This window comes from Mustela nivalis (genome assembly GCF_964662115.1).
Source record: "Mustela nivalis genome assembly, chromosome: 2".
Taxonomy (NCBI): Eukaryota; Metazoa; Chordata; class Mammalia; order Carnivora; family Mustelidae; genus Mustela; species Mustela nivalis.
The window spans coordinates 7,278,386-7,295,520 of NC_139021.1; the positions used below are offsets into that span (position 1 = coordinate 7,278,386).

General features: G+C 51.6%; 1 long non-coding RNA gene across 1 annotated transcript; it reads right to left on the minus strand.

The window, feature by feature from the left end:
• Positions 1 to 3,301: 3,301 nt before the first annotated feature.
• On the minus strand, positions 3,302 to 13,220 carry LOC309860436. Its single transcript, XR_014309371.1, has 3 exons — positions 13,148 to 13,220; positions 4,831 to 4,978; positions 3,302 to 3,560 (listed from the first exon to the last, which is right to left on the minus strand). It is a non-coding gene; the product is annotated as an uncharacterized lncRNA (long non-coding RNA).
• Positions 13,221 to 17,135: the final 3,915 nt, after the last annotated feature.

A 17,135-nucleotide genomic window follows, 5' to 3' on the forward strand; every position in this document is an offset into this window, starting at 1 on the left:
CCCACACTGGGCTCCATTTGGTCTTGGAGCTTACTTTAAAAAAATAAGATAAAGAGGCTTTCTATTAGCTGTCCCCACATTTAATTCACCAACAAATACTGTCATTTCTATTCTTAAAATATACCATCCAGTTTCCTTGCCTCCACTCCTGTTCTTCTCCTGTCTCATTTCCTCAGAAGAACCAGAGTGATTGTTTAAATATACAGAGAGAATCATGTCATTCCCATTTCTTGCTCTTCAAAGACTTCCAATTATACCAAATAAATGCCATCCTTATCAATGACCTACAAGGCCCTTCATGGCCTGGGTTGTGCCCACATGTCCTGTATCAGCTGGGAGAGACTCGCTCATCAGCTAAGCGCTTGCCACACAGGCCTCTTCTAACTCATCAAACACAACAAGATCCTTGGCGCCTCAGGGTCTTTGCACTTGGAGCCCTTCTCTCTTTCTCAGATGAGATGACAGAAGACAAAATCCTAAAGGGTTCCTACGAGCCACAGGAGAACCACCACAAAGGACGCAGTGACGAGCAGCTGGAGATAGGGGCCAAAAACCAGGAGTGTGGTGTGAGGGAGCAGGGCCATGGGACCCCACGGCCTGACGAGCGGTCACAGGAGTCAAGCCCTCACAAGTGTTCAGCAACCCAGCACACCGTGAGGTCACTGCTGGGCTGACCGTGAGAGGTCTCAGAGAGTGATGGGGGTTGAGGCTGGCCCGGACGGTCAGCAGGAGTCCCTGAGAACAGACCACGAGGGACGGGCTGTAGATGAGGAAGAAATGAGAAACACTGCAGAGCGAAACTGTGGGCAGCAGATTCCAGAGAACAAGCAGAGGGAAGAGCCCTTGAGGCAAGGAAGCCGCCCTGGAAGCAGGAGTAAAAGAGAGGGAGTGAGCGGAGCCTTTAGATGCCTTTCCTGACGCTAGTCTCACGTTCACCATGCACGGCTCCTAAGTCAACCAAGCACATCACCCTGGCATTCTCCTCAGCAGGTTTGCTCAGACTCTTCTCTGTCAAGAACATCCGCCTGCTCTCCTCTACCTACTACCTCCTAGGGACGTTCTGTGCACAATTTGAGGAACACCCTCCTGCCTGGGTGATCTATTTCTCCTCCGAGTTCCCAAAAACTTACAGCGCATAACTACCGGTGGCTTGGCTGATTCGTATTATGTTTGCAATCTCCACTGTCTGCTTCCACATGGTAGCCTGAACTGGCCGTTGGTCCCATGTGGGGACGCCCACGTCCCTAGGGACATCTGACACAGAATTAGCACACAGAAAGCATTTACTGGACAAATAGAATCAGCGGCCCAGGACTGGGTCACAGCATTGCGATCGTTTCATCTGTAGAGTTCACAGAAAATTGTCTCATCTCTTTACACCTGTCACTTACTGTGCATATAGGAGACCAAGCCCAGTAGGATATGGAAGGCATCTGTTGTAATATTGAATATAATAGTGCTGCGAAAAATTTAAAAAAAAAAACTGATGAAAATGTTGTGTGTTATGATCCATTGCCTTATGTCTTAGGGGAGCTGGTTCTTTAAATCTAATGGACTCTGATGGGAGTGTACACAGGGCTACCAAGTTTCCATTTGGGTTTTTGAGAAAGGGGAGAAGTGGTGCTGTGGTGGGATGAGCCCTGGAACTTGGCTCGAGTTCCTAAATAGACTTGGGACTTGAAGCACATCACTGAAGTCATCGATCTGATTACGGACATTCGCTGAGCATCCGCTGAGCATCGGGCACCAGGAATGCAAACGTGAGGAGGCCTGGCCCCCGCCTAGAGGGAGAGAGACCTGCAAATCAGCAGTGAGGGTCCGAAACCTCACCGTGACCCCTGTGACCAGGGCAGAAGAGGGGGGGGGGTCGTAGCACATGGAAGCAGCAAGAGGCATTCAGGGAGTGCTCCCGAGGGAACACAGGCACATCTGAGCGACGGTTCAGAGAGCAGTGGGACTTGCCACAGAGAACCAGGGGACAGAGCACCAGTGGGCAAAGATTACAAGTGTGTATGGGACAGACTTGAAGGTGGTCGCGCTCCCCACTTCCTGGTGTTCATGCGGTGGTGTAATATCCTTCTTCTCAAATTCAGGCAGGACCTCTTCCAACCAATAAAACATGGCAATGCGGACAGGATGTCACTGTGACTGTGTTACATTATAAAAACTCTGTCTCGCTGGCAGATCCCCTCAGGGTGCTGTTCTCCTGGTTGACTTTAAAGAAGCAAGCTACTGTGGCTCCTGCTGTTTCAAGGCAATGAATTCTGTCAACAACTCAGGGAGCTTGGAAGTAGATCTTTCTCCAGCCAGACCTTCAAATGAGAATGCAGCCCAGCCGACCTGTGCATTGCAGGCTGGCAAGACCCCGGAGCAGAGAACCCCACGAGGCTGGGCCCTGACCTCCTGGACCACAGAAACTGCCATAACCCAGGCGGGTTGTTTACAGCTGCTAACCACGTGCTAACTGGTTATGCAGCAACTGAAAACCCATATAAAGTGGGAAGCAACTCACTTTCAAGCTCAGAAGGGACACAGCCTTCTTCTAAGTCTTGATTTTCCCAAGTGTAAAGCTGGAACCATAACAAGATCAGACACACACCCCTCACAGGACGGTGGTGAGATCCCAGTGAGCTGTTAGCCACAAAGCATTTGTAAATTGCCAGATTCCATAAAGCTGCTGGTTGATAGCGTCCCGTTCCCTTACATACACACTTACCCACAGAGTTCCCAGAATCGGGGTCAGCCTTATGTAGAAAGAGTGACAACACGGAGAACTCACCAACATATTTTCAGGTCTCTCCCAAAGCAATGTGTCTCTTGTCTCTGAACTTCGGCCCGCCTGTCTCCTCTACAGTAGCCTCCTGCCCTTCTCCCCCACGCCCTGCACCAGCCTGCCCCCGACTCCTCATGCTCTCCAAAGTCACACTCTACTTCCCCAGGCTCCCCACCTGGGCAAGGGGACACCTCACCTGTCCTCTGCACTCCACGGTGCCCCGTACCCATTCCTCGGGGCTTTCTTCACTCCACAGCTCCCGTGTGCCTCCCTACCCCTCACCCACTGCCCCAGGAGCCCTGAGCCACCTAAAGATAGGAATCGAATCTTATTCACCTTCGTGTCCCCAAAATCTTCCACAATGCCCTCTGTGTAGTAGGTGATATCGTGCATATAAAATATTATAATATCTATGTGCGTATCTACATGGCAAAGGCAGTTTCCCAATCTAGAAAAACAGTCCTGATAGGAGCAGAACAGAAGGGACCCCACCAACATATCCGCCCAAGAGAAGTTGTATCCGTGCATAATTTTATTCCATTGAAGAAGAGGATGAATGAGGGGTTGTTTAAACCCTTCTTTTAAGAAACACAACAAAAAACATCCGTTGGAGAGGATTCGGTGTTCTTACTGGTATAGACAGTTCTGCCATGGCAGGCGCCGTCGGGAACTGCTGGAGGAAGTGGGCTGCTGCCCGACTCGTCTTCTCTTCTGAATTGTCATCTCAACTGCTTTCAAGCAGCCTTCCCCGAGAGGTGGGAGGGAGAGGAGGTAGATTTGCCAGTGTCTAAACCCAGGAAAGGAAGCCTGAATTAGCTAGAGCCCGGGCTATCCCCACTGCCTCCCGGAAGGCACAGGAGAGCCGGGGTGGAGGGGAGGAGGAGGAAGGGGGACACAAAGCCCATATCAGAGGCATGGGGAGGGGCCCCAAGGGGGCTGAAGAGAGCAGAAGGCAGTCACTGCCACGGTCACTGCCACGGTCACGCTCCTGCAGCACTAACCCACCTCCCCCTGCCCCCGGAGCCAGGACTCTCCTAGGAGGAAGCCCTGAGGCTCCCAGCTGCTAGGTGGGGCTCTGCTACCCTCCAGGTCTGGATCTGACTCCATCTGCCGACTGCATGACCCAAGACCGCGAAGCCCGCAGAAAGCCAGTTTCCCATCAACAAATGGAAATGACAGTCCCGGCCTCACAAGGTTGTTGAGACAATTAAATGAGCTCCAGCATGCACCGAGCCCGGACCAGAACAGATGATTTTAAATGTCAGTTCCACGTCTCCCCAGCTCCTTCCCCTTAGCACCTGAATCTAAAGGAAAATGCACTGAAGGAAAACAAGGCACAGCACGCGATAGCATTTCGGGGTGAGTAAAACCTCCAGTGCGTAAATCACCATGATTACTATGGGCGAAAACAAGATGAAAGACAACAGGGATTCCAGAGAAGGAGATCGTGAGCCTGCTGGGTTGGTGCTCGTGCTCGTGCACGCACACGGCGCTTGGGAGCGCCTGGCGCTCTCTCACCCCGTGCCTTTCATCGGACCCTCAGCTCTCTCAGTGCTTCTGTACTTTCTCCGACGTACAAGTGGGGAAACCGAGGCTCACCTACCACACTGGCTGGCCCAGGGAACCCTGCTGGGCCACAGGAAGATTGGATAGGAGCCTCGTGTTCTGGATTGGTGAGCCGTTTCCACCCTACAGCAGGTACGTGCTCATCTGTGTGCAATCTTGACGGACTGTCCAGTCCCTCACCGGGACCCCCACCACCAAGCGATCCCACATGCTCCCTGGTACCTCCCGTCATTTCTAAATGATTAGAACAGTTCCGGCTGCACAGAACATGAATCCTGTCCCAATGAGACGCACGGAACGCGAGTTCATTGTCGGGATGTGCGGGGATGGTTTCGGATTTCAGGATAACTGGGTCCAGGAGCAGGGTCAGGCAGGCTGAAGATACAGGGTGCCACAGACCGCGACCAGGTCCTTCTACCCCGGCCTTCCAGCCCTCACTAGCACAGCCTGCACCCCCGAATCCCCCCTTCTGGACAAACGCGAGCACTCACACCTCTGAGAATTGCCGCGGAGAAGGCCGACCTTCTGGAAGGTCTCCTTCCTGACGCCAGCGCTCCCTCCTCCAGGTCCTCCTCTGGACCCTCCTGGCCATGGCCTCTAAGAGCTGATGGAGCACATCTGGAATTTTATGTCTTTTTCCTTAAGTGAAAATGTTAGAGGCTGTTAGTATTTTAAAGTTGTCCACTGTGTTTTTCTATTTTTAGAGTAAACACAACAAGCTTAGATAAACCACTGCAGTGGCCCTTTTAATTACGTGCACATAAAGCAAATAGGAACCATATTCAGGGGAAGGGTACCCTGGGACTCTTGACCTTAACAAAAGCTGCCGTTCTCCTCTAAGGACCCAGGAATATTGGCCTAAGGATCCAAAAGCCTCCTGGGAAGAAAACGATTTCAATCTCAAACTCCTAGCCCTTTGAACACTGAAGGGGCTACGCGCTGGCACCCAGGAAGGGGCCCTAATAACAGGCCCCCTTCCCCAAGGTGGGTGGCCCTCTGTGGGCTCTCTGCCCCAGCCCCCAGTGGGTGGACCATCAGGGCTCAACTCTTTTGCAGGCCTGGTTTTTCTCAGTTCAGGGGAGAGGAGTAAGACGACGGGCTTTGGTCTCAGTTAGAAACCATATACCCAGTGTCATCTAATAGGTTCTAGAGATTATAAAGATTTGATACAGCATTTGCCTGGAGTTGTAGAGTTGTCCTTCTTCTCTTGACCTCTGGTTTCCGTGTGTACACTCAGACAGCACCCCAAACACAGACAGAAGTGAACACACACACACACACACACACACACACACTGTATGGTGCAGCCTGGGAGTGGCTGCACCGAGCATCAGGTCAGCTCTAGAACCCCAGGTGGCTTCTCATTCAGGAGCTGACAAGGTGACATGGGACACCTGTCTCTAGCTTGTCCTGCGCTGGTCCTGTGCTCTTTATGCACAGTAGAAGAACAAAGTGAGGGGTGCCTGGGTGGCCCAGTCGGGTAAGCATCTGCCTTCAGCTCAGGTCACGATCTCAGGGTCCTGCCGTGGAGCCTCACTTCAGCTCTCAGCTCAGTGGGGAGCCTGCTTCTCTCTCCGCCTCTGCCCCTTCCCCTGCTCATGCTTGTGCTTGAGGTCCCTCTCTCTCTCTCAAATAAATAAAATCTTAAAAAAAAAAAAAAAAAGAACAAGGTACGCCTTTACAAAATAATTTCATACGTAACATTTACCAAACCATTCAAGAAATCAAATATACAAATCAACATCTGTTTCATTGAGAAGTTGTTGCTGGATATTTTCGTGGGGTCTTCTCGGTCCCTCCCTTCACACTAAATTGAGAGTCACAGCAGTGAATTCGCCCTGGGCTGGGCTTACCTGCCTGAACCCTCGCTCCCTGTGGAGGCGTCCCCACCCGCCCCCGCCAGCCCTCGGTTCCCCAGACCAGCACGTTTGCTCCGTCCTGGACACGCCCATCTGTTCTCGGTCTGTCTGTCTGTCCACTTCCCCCTCCTTCTCCGTCTCCACGTTTCTTCCCCTTCCCCTGCCGCTCTGCAAATCTTCTCATGCACCCACATAAACTCATTTCATGTTTTATATATCAAAGCCAGTTCCCTTGAAGGAGGGGGAGAAAATCCGTCCTGAAAAAAATAGATACATTGGCACCAGGATCACTGGGTGGTGGTAGCTTTCCTTTAGCTCTTAAAATCCCTTTTCCTTCTCTGGGTGGAGGGAATGTTCCCGAAAGGGCAAAGGCATCTGCTAGGTGTCCAGTAATGAGGGAGTAGTAAGGCGCTGATTCTTCCTCTGGGACTGTCCTAATATGGCGGCCCTGCTCCTAGGGGTCTGCACCTGCTGGGACACCTCTGGGCCTCCCTGCTCAGGCTGTTCTGTCTGGTGCCTCAGCGGCAGGATGCTGGCCTGGGGTAGGGAGGCGGCAGCGGGGGGTGGGGGAGAGGTGTCACAGCAAAGGTCAGCTGGTTGTTACAGCTGCTGGTGCGCACAGCTGGCCGCCCCCAAGTAGACCCCAGGGACTCCCCATCTCAGAACTCGGCCGTCTTCTCGGGAAGCAGTGCGCTTTACAGATGAGACACGGGCAAGCCATCTGTCACACTCACTGTGGCCCATCCAGACCTACTCTCTTTTGCCCTGAATGGTGATTTTTCCCCCCATTCTGAGTGGACCTAAGGACATGTCAGATATAGACAGGAACGGGGCTCCTGGGATCGCCGTCTTCTCCGGCTCATCAGCCTGCTGACAGCCGTCTGAGCTGGAGTCCCCCGATGTCACGGGAAAAGCACAAACTTAAAGGCGGCCTTGAGTTCCATGCCCAGCCCCAGCTCTTCTGGCCACATGACCCTGGCCAGGGACGTGGCTTCTATATCCCGGTGAGGAACAGGTGGCATGCAAACAGACAATGTGAGGGGGGTTTCAAAGAGGACCATCTAGAAGGGAAGGGCAGAATCCAAGGGGGAAAAGAAAGAACATGCATATGAAGGACAGGAAGGGACAGTGACCAGCCCAGAGCTAGAAGGGCCAAGAGGCATGGCCCATCTTCAAGGGTAGCCCAAGGAGCAGAACCTCAGGGAGAGACACAGCCAACCCACAGCCGAAACACCAGAGGCTGACTCCCTCCACCTTCCCATCACAAGTGCCTCTCCAGGACCAGCTCTGCGAGAAGCCAGAGGCAAGGGGCCACAGAAATTCCCGACAGATCAGTTCAGAGGCCTCGGCTGAGGATTTGGAGAGAGGAGGGAAAACACCCTGCACACTCTACCTAAGCCAGTTTCCATGCCTGTAAACTAGAAGCAATAACAATTATGGAGAACTTTCAACAACATGATACACGCAAATGTCTTAGCAAGGCACACAGGAGCTACCCTGTGTTTCCTTTCGCCCATACCCTGTGTTTCTCTGGGTCTGCCCCAAATCAGGGCACATCCTTCACCCAGGTGCTTCCCCGGAAATAGTCACCAGCATCACAAGATGTCCCTCCTCTCGAAAATCCTGATACCTAACATGTAACAATGGGTCGCATGGCTCTTAATCTAACTGAACACTCACAGCAGCCCGGGAGGTGAATGGGTTTGTGCCCATTTTACAGATAAGAGACTGAGGCTCACATTCATTACTTTGCCCCAGGTGGGTTCCTGAGTGAGAGAGCCAAGGCTCAGACACTGGCTTTTACCCTCCAGGTGCGGCTCTCCTTGCGACCACCGTCCAGCTCACCGTCCTCCACACCTGCAAAGGCAGCGAAGCCCTCCCTCCTCAGTGTTCTGACCCAGCTGCAGGAGGTCCCCCCAGATCCAGCGCACCCTCTCCCTTCCCTGGCTTCTGGTGCTGTTTGATTTCAACCCCGAACCTGGAACTTATTACAGAGAACTCTGCTCAGTGTGCTGGAGAACTTTACCCAGAGTTCAAGGAGAGCAGGAAGTGCCAAGTGCGTTCCTCCCCACGGGTGGCCCTCAGAGAGGACAGTTGCTCAGGGGAGGGCCTTCCAAGAGCAGCCACCCCCACTGTCCCGAGCTGCCACCAGGGGTCAAGCTGTGGTGCCCTCCTCAGGACTTTGCTGAAATCACGTCTTTACTTGGCTCCTTCCCTTCACAGGCAGGCTTGCCTCCTGACTCCCTCATTAGCTTCTCCCGAGAGCACTTTCTTAAAAAATCACCTGTTCACGAGTCCTTGTCACGAGGTCTGCAAATTGGGAACCTCCTTACCCCCAAACCCCTTCATGAGTGCTAGAAACATCCTCACAAAGGAAAGATGGTCAGACTAGACCGCCTAGCCCCGAATCGGAAGCAACCTCTTTTCTCCTCCAGATTCCCAGGCTTTCCATGAAATTATAAGCATTCTAAATCATTACAAAAAAAAAAAAAATCACTCTTTGCAGATCCTGTAAAGAACTGGGAAAACCCCATGATTCCTGGCCCCCGTTCCACCTTTGTAGTGTAGTACACAATGTCCTCGATCATTTTTCTCAAGGACACACAAATAATCCTAATTTCCCTCCAATTCTGCCTCCCCTGAGGGCTCATGCTTGAAGTTTCACTACCAGAGCTTTGACGGCGGCTCCGACAGAGCATCCTGGCTGGAGTCAGACCCGAAGCTGCTATCTCAATGCTCTTCCACTTTAATTTGAATGAAATATCTGTTTCTTCCTCTAATAAAACAAAAATAATGCCACAATGGGGTAGAATGAAGATACAGAACAGCAGAATACCTGGGAGAGGGCTACGGAGGGCCACCAGAACTTACGAATACAATTTCAGCAGAGAGACTGAAGGCCCCGTGCTGCTGCCTCCAGCCTGCGGGGAGGGAGGCTGGGTCCGCCTGGTGAGCCAGTGACCGTGCTTCCTGCTGCAAAGAACAGACTCAGCACCACTCAGGCAAAGAGGACGAGTATCCATCCAGGTAACCAAAGTCTCAACGTAGGTTTTCCAGGGCTGGTTCAGTCACAGTTCAATGGCTTCATCAAGGACCCAGGATCTCCCCATATTTCATGCCATCTTCATTCTGGGTGGCATGTTCCTCACGCTAGCTACCCTCACGGTCACAAGATGGCCCACATCTTGTCAGGGAAACGCAAAACACCACCACCATGAGATTCCCTCCGCTTCTACTCAAATGGAGAAAATTGTGGAAATTGACCATCCCGAGGGCTGGTGAAGACAGGAGGGAACTGGAACTTTTACACAGTGCTACTCGGACTATAAAATGGCACAAGCACTTTGGAGAACAATGAGAAGGTTTTTTAAAAAGTTAAACATTATACCCGCCACGTGACCCACAGCCATTCCACTCCTCTAAGTATTCACCCAAGACAGATAACAGCACCTGTTCAGACAAGCGCTTGTGTATGATGTTCACGGCAGCTTTACCTGTATAGCTGAAAACTGAAACAACCCAAGTGTTCATCAGTAGTTGAAGGGATACCTGAATTGTGATACACTCATATGATTAAATACCACCCAGCAAAGAACAAGAATGAACTACTGATATTGTACTCAACAACACGGATGAATGTCAAAGCAAGTGTGCTGCACAAAGGAGAACAGATAAGAGACGGTACGCACCGTATGATCTGTCTATATACCAAGTGAGAAAATGCACACTAATGCATACTAACAGAAAGCAAATCAGTGGCTGACAGAGAAGAGATACCCAGAAGGAGCAGGAGAGAAAAACAACAAATGGATATGAGGAAATTTGGGGGGTGACTAATATGTTTACTACCTAGATTGTGATGATAGTTTCACAGGGTATATATATGTCAAAACTTATCAAATTTTTTAATTAAATTAAATTTAAATATGTGTTACTTACTGATGTCAATTAATGCATCAGTAAAGCTCTCTTTTCTTAAGCCACTTGACAACATAGAGCATAGAAAACAATACAGAATGGTTTGCCAGAGGTCAAAAGCAGTTCATTTCCACTTGGGAAAACCCAATAAAATATTTTGGGAACAGACGAAAGGACACATCTTCAGAGGCCAGAAGGATTGTGGTCAGTTGTGCATCTGTGTCCCTAGACCTTATTTACTGAGTGTCTATTATGGGCCATTCATGTGCTGGATGCTGGGCATGGAACAACGAAGACCCTGCCCTCAGTAGCCCAAACTCCAGCAGAGAAAGTCTATGAGGAATAACAATGGCAAAATGACATTCACACTCACTCCCAAAAGCTTTATGCCTCTACGTCCTACACACTGACAAGTTTTGCTTCTCTGAATCTCCATTTTTCTTGTGGTGACCACCCAACTCCCTTAGGGAATGCATGTTTCTTTTAAGGATCTTCTACGATTAATTAAGCTAGAGTCAAGTCATTGTCAGGAAAGATTACTTGATGCTCTGTCTATTCATGTTACACATTAACTTTGAGGACACTCAGCCATCATACTGTGAACCCACCACCCACATCTTGTGCTGTTCCCTTCTTATATCTACCTTGCCCCCCATTAATAGACTGTGAGCAGGTATATACAGCAAAAGGAACATGGATGTTGGTATGAGACACACCCAGATCCCAACCTCTCTCATCACTACACTCTAATGATCTTGGGAAAGTAATAAACCTCCCCGATCCTCAATTTTTCCATTCATACCATGAGAATAACATGTAACTTTCAGGATTACTGTGAAGATGGGTAAGAGACGATGCATATGAAGAACAAGTATCATGCCCAACACATAGTAGGTGCTCAGTAAATTGAAACTGTCCATCTAATAGTAACGATTCAAACCAAGCTCTATGATTCATTAGCAACATGTCCTTGGGCAAGTTATGTTATTCTTCTCAAGTCATTTCCTCATTTGAGATGGAAAGTTTTCAAGGCTTATTTCACAGGCTGTATGTCAGGCTCACTATGAGAGCTGCGTACAAAGTGAGCACTTGCTAACTGCCGAGCAATGTGCATGGTGTTGATGCAACAGGGACAGAAAGGAAAGACATAGTCCCTGGCCTTCGAGAGCTAAAAAACCATAAGCAGCAAATTCTGCTGCAGTAAGAGAGAAGGAAGTTCTGGAAATGGGAGCAAAGAGAGGCTCTCCTCCCGGCTGGCAAGGAAGAGAAATCAGAGGAAGCTTTCCAGAGGATGCGTTATCTGAGCTGAGGCTGGAGGAACCTGCAGGACTCACCAAGGAGCGGGGAGAAGGAGTGTCCTCCAGAAGAATGGCCAGCAGGAGCTGGTCACATTAGAGAGCTGGACATCACCCAGCTCGGCAGGCGCTGAGAGTTGGGTGGCACTCCCATCACCCTGCCAGACCCCAGAAGGCACTGAGCAGGCTGGTCTCCCTCCCACCTCTTCCGACACCGTTGCCCCACCAACAGCTGGCACGGAGCTGTGCCTGTGGCAGAAATGGCCTTATCACCATTTCCAGAATGGCCCATGTGTGCGCATCCCCATGAGGTGACAGCCCTCCTCCTGTCAAACTCTCCAAAGGGACTCCATGCCCCGAACTGACACTGCCTGGTGACAATTACAGGCTGAGAGTGACTCCTCGCTGTGGGGCTTTCAGATCAGTGCTATTAGCCTTACATAACATGTATATCTACCTTTGTCCTCTGCAGCCTTATGACTTCCAGCCCCTGATGAGTCGTGGGGTGCTGTTTTTTATAAAGAGGCTGGGGCAGGACAAAGCTTCTGGATGGTTTTATTTTGTTCCTCCCAGCCCCTCAGTTAGACTGTCCTGTCCCCACCCGACACCCCCAAGACGGCTGAGTCCCCGTGACAAACTGGGAAGGAAAAGAAAGAGCAGCCAACGCTACAGAGCCACCGTGCGAGCTGATAAGTTTGTGGCAATTTGTTACACAGCAACAGAAAATGAACACAGCTGTCAGGTAGAAATGGACCTCATGCTTAGTGGAGGAAGAAAGGAAGGGAGGGAGGAAAATCGAGGGCCGTGGCAAACAAAATGTGAGGGAAAGCAAATGCCATGTGGCATGAAGTCCGAGGCAGAGGCAAATGGGACCGGGCTCAGGTAGAGACTCGGTGGGCACAGCAAACCATTTAAATGTAGGTGCAACTGGGGATATTCAAAGGTCCTTCCGTTGGTGTGATGAGAACTGATTTACGTTTCCTAAAGAGCGCTCAGGTGCCCTGTAAAGAACAGATCCAGTCCTAGAAAGTGATAGAAGCAGCATGGAGACCAGCTGGGGGACAGTCGTGAGAGGCGAAGGGAGCTGGTGGGGTTGGGGGGCCCTTATGGCAGCAGGGAGATGGGGAGAAACAGGCAGGCTCAGGAGCTGTCTCAGGAGGGCTCCCTCGTGCCTCACGGGTGGGCTGGGTGCAGCGTGAGGGGCTCCAATGAACTGGACATGATTCCCCGGGCCTGGACTTGAGCAACGGGGAGAAGGCAGCGACATTCACCCAAAGGACGGAAAGTAGGAGAGAAGCAGCTCTGGAGCTAAGGTGGGAAAAGTAAGACTTTCTGCTGTGTTGAGCTGAGATGCCCGTTAGTCATCTAAGTGGAGATGTCAAGTAGCAGGATGTATGAGTGTGCGGCTTCAGGATGTTCGCGCTGGAGACACGAATTTGGAAGTCATTATCATGAAGATGGTATTTAAAGCCACGGGAGTGATGAGGTCACGTAAGGTTCGGAAGAAAGAGGACCCAGAACAGAGCCCTGCGGTCGGACGGTCAGACCCAGGGCAGGAGAGGGGACTCAGCAGAGAACAAGGTGTGGGAACAGCCTGGGACGGAGGAGGAAGAGCCGGAGAGTGCTCCGTGAGGGGAGCCAGAGCAGCCTCAAGAAGCTCAAGGAAGCAGCGGACCGAGAGGCGACACAGCCTTCTTTCTTCCGCTGCATTAATCTGAGCCGTAATCACTTCTTACCTGCATTGACTTGTTTGTTTCCCCACCCCTGCCCCACCGGAGCACGAGGTCTCTAAGATCAGGACCTGCGTCTTTCTGCCCTGTACCCTCAGCACGTAAGGCACAACCGTAAATACTCACTAAATAAATAAGCCTGCGGAGGAGCTCCTCGAGCTCCGAACCCCGCCCAGCACCTGCGCGTCGCCCCGCCCTTCGGAGGCTCCCCCCCCATCCCCCACCCGCCCTCCGCGCAGTCTCTGAGATTGACACCCAGAGGGTGGGCGCTCGCGTGTGAGTTTAAGTAGAAGACAGCAGACGACATGGGATGAGGGAAATTTTAAAACCCGGACGGAACAGACACCCTGCCTGCACGATCAGGAGACCCGGGTTCATGTCCCAGGTCTGAACCCGATTTTTGTCTTTGACCCCGTGGTGCCCCCCTCCCCACACGCCGCCCACCTGCCTCAGAGCGGTGTCTCTTCACCTGTTGAAGGTGAGGACTGGACCAGATCTGTGTTTCAAACCTTTCTTCTGGAATCCAGAAGAACCTCTTGGACAAAACCTTTAGGGCTGGTCGAGATCTAAAAGAGATAAAGGGGCATTGGTCTAAGAGGCTGATGGAATCCCAGGCCCCATTGCTCAGCCACCCCCAGGCCCCGCACAGGGTTGCTCCGGGCTCTCCCAGAGCACATGACTCCGTTTGCCCACTGGGGATCCAGACTCCTGCTGTGCAGCAGGTGCAGCCCCGTATGGGTCCCTCGGCCTCCCCGCAGAGGCCGTCTCCTGATGATGGAGCTCAAAGCCAAGGCCCCCCTGGCTGGGGTGTTGCTCTCCCTGTGATCCTGATGGATGCTGACAGCAATTAGCGGAGAGAGAGATTTCCCTGCAGAAAGATGGGAACATTTATTAAGCACTCCATGCCAGGAGGCAGAACACAGCACAAAATTCATTAGTACTTAGGGCCCCTGCAACCCCCCCCATTCTCACCCAAGGGCTAAAGGAAAACCTAAACTCCATAAATAAGGGCTACCAGGGCCTTTTAAATCTTGGCTTGCACCAGAGTGGAGTTTCCATCTCTCTAATTTGCCGTCTTTTTCCCTGGGCATGTCAAGGCTGATATGAGTTTGGGGGTTTTTATTAAATCAAGCACCTGTCAGGAGGAAGTCTGCCTCACTGTCAGTGACATGGCCAGAGCAGCGTCCCCAGGTACCCAACAGGAACCTCAGCCCACCCCATGATTCCAATGGCCTGGTCCCTTGGCACCTTAAAGGCTTAATTTTCTTAACAAATCACATTAGGGGTTCTTAGCATATGAAAATGCTGGCACTTTGCAACTGTCTTTCATCCTTTGTTCCCCACTCACAGGATATTCATGAGTTCTTCCAGGAGTGAGAAGTGAGCACCTTCTAGGGGGCACCCTCCAGGCCAGGTCCAGGGAATTCAGAGTTGTTTCGTTCTCACCTACCTAAATGGTCCCTGCCCCCAAGGAAATCTCAGTCTTGGGATGAGGGTGGGGAGCATTCCTGGCAGGGGTGTCTGTTGTGCAAGATGCAGGAGGGGACCCTAATCCAGTCTTAGAGCAAGAACACCAGAGGAAGGGGCCACACAGTGAGGAAGGGCATTCCCACGGGTGGGAATTGCCTGTGCAAAGACTCAGGAGGAAGAACAGGAGGGTTTAGGGCTCTGCAGGAAGAGGCTGGAAAGTAGAGGACAAGTGGGTGCAGAGAAAAAGGGAGCCAATGAGTTAGGCAGGGGACAGGTCATGAACTCTTGGAAGTTGTAGCTATGGGATTTCAACTTTAGCCTGAAGAGAATTGGCAATCACAAAAAGCCATATTGTGCTCATAACCACTAATATTTTCATGTGGAAATAATAATTACAACAGTAAAGACTCTTCGTTGCAAGTAACAGAAACTCAACTCTAGCCTGCTTAAGCAAGAAATTCTAGAGCTTTGTTGGCTTCAGGCATGGATGGATCCAGGTGCTCAAGTGATAACATCAGGACTCAGTCTTCCCGCATCTGTGCTGGCTTCCATGTCAGACAGACCATCTTCACCTGGTACCTGCTGGCAGTTCCAGTCTAGCCTAACAGCTGATATTCAGTAAGTACACCCTTAGTCCTGATAGTATTCTCAATCATTTCTAAACACTTGGCATTTTAATCTCTCCGTGATACCAAAGAGTGGAGGCTAATTTAACCCCTGCCATAGATGACAGTTGAAGCACTGAGAAGCTAAGTAATTGACCTGAAGTCACACAGCAACAAAATGGCAAGAACAGAGTAAAAACCCAAGTTTGCTTCCAGAGTCCACACAACTAATCAACACCTGACCCCACCTCCCTACAAGAGCATCACAGCTTATGACCACAGTGGCCAATCCCTCTTCCTGACAGTCCCACCATACGACTAGATTTCATCAGACTGGCTTGGGACCCCTGCCCACCCTGCCTAAGCTAATTGCTAAGTCCACAGACACAGGATCGGACAGCTGGCCAGACCTGGGTTCTTCCTGCCACCAGGAGGGAGGGATAGCTTATCCCACACCTCATGAACTGAGGCCGAGGAGGAGTTGCTGTGTCTGAAGGAAAATCAGGGTGATGTTACTAAAAAGAAAGGTTCCCGGGCCCAGAAGTGATGGCTATCAATGGCACAAACAGTAATAATAGTAGCCTCGCATGTCCACATCCCACAAGACCTCTCACAAAGCACAGTGGTCCCAGCGACAGTCCTGCGAGGAAATCACAAGAAGTGATGACATCCATGTTGTGTCTACAGAGCCTCGTTCAGAGCAGGAAAACATCTCTCCCAGGATCACGGTGAGGACCAGCAGCCCCAGAACCAACCCCTTCTGGGACACCATTCATCTCTCCTATGATCCCAGACTCCAAGGCTCACCATCCCCTTGCTTCTTCCTCATGGGAAGGAGGTCAATGACACAGCAGCAGCCGAAACGGGGCTTGGCTCATCTCTTTGTCATGTTCACTTATCTCTCCCACAGCCCCAGGCAACAGGCGCCATCGACCCCTCTTCAGATTCGAAGCAAACTTGAGGCTCAGAGAGGTAAGTAACTTGCTTGGGTCACACAGCGTAAGACAGAACCCCACGGCCATGTCATCCCACCCGCACTCCTTCCACTTGCCCGCACACTGCCCCCGGACAACCCCACCTACGCTCCATGGCCTGGCTCGGGCCCCCCCTCCACAGAGAACCTTCTGGCCCCTCCAACCAGTCAGACCCTTCATCCCCGGTCTACACCACCGCAGGGTGGCACTGCGTGATCCTATGTTATCCAGAGGTCATTGTTGTTTCAGAGACCATAGAACTGGGGGAGAAGTCATTCATTCATTCATTCATTCTTTCAACACAAAGGCACCCTGTACCTCCTACATGGGGAGACAGGGGTGAGTCAAGAGAACGAAGACGGGCCCTGTTGCAAAGACAGGTGTCGGCGGTTCCCTCCCCACGGCCCCGTCAGCCCACCTGAGGGCCCCCGGCCCACAGCCCCCACACAGGCCTCGCTCCCTGCATCTCTCAGCCTGAGGATGCATTCTGGCCAGTGGAGGTGGGAAAGGCTGGACATACCAGGGAATCTTCGTCCAGGACAACCACAGGCCAGCCAGAGTTGGAGCTGGTGAGTGAGGACTCCAGCCTCCTCAACCTGCCGTGGGGCCATTCTGGGGTGTGTCTGGAACAGTCTCGCAGAGGTCCCTGAGGAGACAGACTCCCAGGCTCCTACAGCAGTGACAGCAATGTGACCTTGGTGGCTTCCCTCTCTCCCTGCACCCCCTCCACCCCCACCCAGTGCTCCCTGGTGTCACCTGGTCAGTAAGCCAACTGCACCCAAACACATGCCTCAGGGTCTGCTCTGGGGAGACCTGAGCCTCGTGCAGCTTACAGTCTAGTAAGACCACATCTAGTAAGATCCAAACTCCTCATTTTACGCTTGAAGAAACTCAGACCTGACAAAGAGCCTCAGTTTCTTGCGCTCACTTCCACTTCTCAAGTTT